Genomic DNA, 3,388 nt, shown 5'->3' on the forward strand with positions numbered 1-3,388 from the left:
CTAGGAAGGAGGCTGGGCATGGTGGCTCACACCTGTAATCCTAGCACTCTGGGAGGCCAAGGCAGGAGGATTGCTTAAGCTTAGTGGTTGGAGACCAGCCTGAGCAAGAGCGAGAACCCATTGCTGTTAAAAATAGGAAAAGTAGGGCAGCGCCTGTGGTTCAATGAGTAGGGTGCCGGCCCCACATACTGAGAGTGGTGGGTTAAAACCTGGCCCTGGCCAAACTGCAACAACAAAAACAAATAGCCGGGCATCGTGGTGGGTGCTTGTAGTCCCAACTACTCCAGAGGCTGAGGCAAAAGAATCACCTAAACCCAAGAGCTGGAGGTTACTGCTGTGAGCTGTGATGCCACAGCACTCTACCAAGGGTGACAAAGTGAGACTCTGTCTCTAAAAAAAGAAAAAAGAAAAGAAAAAAGAAAAACTAGCCAGGTATTGTAGCAGGGACCTGTAGCCCCAGCTACTCTGGAAACTGAGGCAGGAACATCACTTGAGCCCAGGAGATGGAAGTTGCTGTGACCTACAACACCATGGCACTGTAGCTTGGGCTTCAAAGGGAGACTCTGTCTCAAAAAACTTTTTTTTAATTAAAGAAAATAAAGCTGGGAAGGACCAATATGTTATTCGCTCCATTACTAAAATGTCAGCAAATAAATACTAGCTTAATGGGCACAAAGTATCTGAAATGTCTTTCTAACTTGCTGAGCAGATCCCTGGTCAGTATGGAGACCTCTGTGTGCCCCATGGGTCCGATGAACTTCTGAAGCAGAAAGATGACACTTACAAAAGGTTTCAGTTGGGTGGCGCCTGTGGCTCAAAGGAGTAGGGCACCGGCCCCATATGCCTGAGGTGGCGGGTTCAAACCCAGCCCCGGCCAAAAAAAAAAAAAAACAACTGTAAAAGGTTTCAGTTGAGTTCTAATACAGATTTCTCCTCTGCCAAGTGTATGCTAGAAACTGTGTTATAAAATGGATTACCATTAACTATACTGGGTTTTCTTAGGGAACAAAAGAGGGTGGCATTACTGGGCATCATATAAATCCAGATGGACCCAGCATATGTCAAAATGTCAAAAAAAATTAATGATGACCATTCAGAATAGTAAAATTATGTTTAGTGTCCTGCCAAGTTGTGCTTTGTCTGTCGGTTCAATCAATGGCCCTAATGTCTCTGTTAATTTAATAGTGAGTGGTGTAAAAAACCTATGTTCAGGATAAAAACAAATGCTCACATACACAGTGGGAAATGCTTAGGAGGTCAGATCATTAGGTTTGTGAACTCATCTTGGAAAAAGTGCTACATACCTCGTTGCTGATAGTCACTATGTTCACCTTCAGAGTACTCCCATTGGGAAGTTATACACTGACACAGGGCCTAGTCCAACCTTCAAAGTACTTTTTCTAGGATGTGTTCATGAACTTGTCAGACCTCGTATGACAACAGCTCTGATGGCCCTTCTGGGAAAAGAGTTCCAAAATTTCTTCAGTGGGTGAACCAGGCACTATTGATATTTTGGTCTATTTCCTTTCATTTCTTTTTCGTTATGTGAGGGTATGTGTGTTTAAACAAGTTGTAAGCATCTTTAAACACGCCTTGTTCATTCATTACAGTATAACCCTTTTTCCATGTTATGCCTTAGCTTCTAGGAACATTGTCCTTACTGACTTTGGTTAAAGATCTTCCACGGTGTGCTTCATTGACACTATTTTTGCATAAAAAGTCATGAACGCGCAACAGTCACACATTCTTAAACAATCCTTTTGAAAACCTTGGGAGCAAGACTGGGCTGTGCACTGCCGCTGATTTCTACAAGGCTGTTTTGTGTGGATGATGCTAACGAGGTCTGTCACAGCTGTGGTATCGCATTCCCGTGAGCACTGAGCTTGTCAGCTCCATCCCGTGGGTGGGCCCTGTGCATATGGGAAAAGCCAGCGCACTGTGTGTCTTGCCTGAGAGCAAACAGGTGCCTGAGCATCCAGTGTCTGCTGTGGGCTCAGGAGCCTGCAGCTGGGAGAGTTTGCTGATCCTGTGAAACTTGTTTTCAGGCCTTGGGGGTGACAGTAGTCGTGATTATCCCTATGTGCCCTTCCCAGCTCACAGAGGCTCTCAGTGTGCATTGTCATCTGACCCTCTTTAGAGCATGTGGCTGCTCCTAGATTACAAACCATAGGTGGGAAGATCAAAACTACCACCTGATGGCGTCCGACTCCTTCCAGAACTCTTTTCACTTCCCATCCTTAGACCCAGGCAAGATGGGCCTGTGACTTTAGGAGACCCTCCTTGGGCCTTCCAACACCTTGTACCCCTGCCCTATGGGTCCAGGGTCGTGTCTGGCCAGAGCCCACTCACCCACTCTTAGACCATACTCTGGGTTGGTGGAATTCCCTAACAGATGGCCCTGAGCACTTCCAGGCTGTATACAAACTTGAATCTGCCCCTCCTGAGGACAGACCACCAGTACACTAGGCCCAGGGGCAGCAGTTTTGATCTGTGGAGCTATAGGATAAATTCAGCATGGAGGTGTGGGCTGGGGCCAGGCACAGAGGCTGAGGCTCAGAATTGCAAGGACCCTGAAAATTCTGAATTCAAGCCTGGCCCTCTTGGTCATTATGAAGATATATTTTCTGTGTAACAGTTTATTAGCTTAAACTTTTAAATATTTAGAGGTTCAGCACTTGAACCTTCTTTTCTACGCTTGCCCTGCTGGGGCCTACAAGTAAGAACGGTCCTGGCACTTTTATCACAGTGTGCTGTTTCTAGGTTCTCGTTTTCTATCCAAGGCTACAGATGTACTGAGGAGGTGGAAAGCAATGGAAAACCACAGAAAAATAAAACAATTGAGTGTGTAAAACCCCAATATACCAGACGCCCCCATATGCACATGTAAAAGCAAAAAATGCATTTCAGGACAAAATAGAGTACAACCACCTGCTAGGAGGATGAATCAGGCTGGCACCATCCAGCAAAATCAGAAATAGAAGCTGCTAGTAAAGCTACAATCTGCGCTGCTCTTCCCCTTCCCTCCACTTGCCGCCCCCGGCAGGTCTCCTACACATAACTGCACAACACCACCCTCTATTGGTCGCTTTAAGTGATACAAATAGCCAGAGCACAGTACTCAGGAACAAGCCAGGGTGTATTCTCACTGGCCCAGACAGCATCGTGGAAAATCAAGGCTGGGAAATTTTACACTTTAATTTGCGGCCCCTGAACTAAAATTTTTTGCAGTCCCGTATATCCCAGCAATATTTCTAATCTGTGATTGAGGACTTAACTGAATAGAGAAGCATGAAATCGTCAAGATAATTTCATTGTGTTCTTTTTCTCTCCTGCAGAAAACAGATAAAAACCTCAGTTCTGACTAGTTAAACACATGGTAGGGCAACAC

The 3,388-nt window shown here is 45.5% G+C and overlaps 1 protein-coding gene across 1 annotated transcript in view; it reads left to right on the forward strand.

Moving 5' to 3' along the window:
• DPYSL5 (dihydropyrimidinase like 5) overlaps nucleotides 1-3,388 on the forward strand; it is an 88,272-nt gene that overhangs the window by 61,349 nt on the left and 23,535 nt on the right. The window lies entirely within an intron of this gene.

This window comes from Otolemur garnettii, unplaced genomic scaffold, assembly GCF_000181295.1.
Source record: "Otolemur garnettii isolate 467f Iridium unplaced genomic scaffold, OtoGar3 scaffold00022, whole genome shotgun sequence".
Taxonomy (NCBI): domain Eukaryota; kingdom Metazoa; phylum Chordata; class Mammalia; order Primates; family Galagidae; genus Otolemur; species Otolemur garnettii.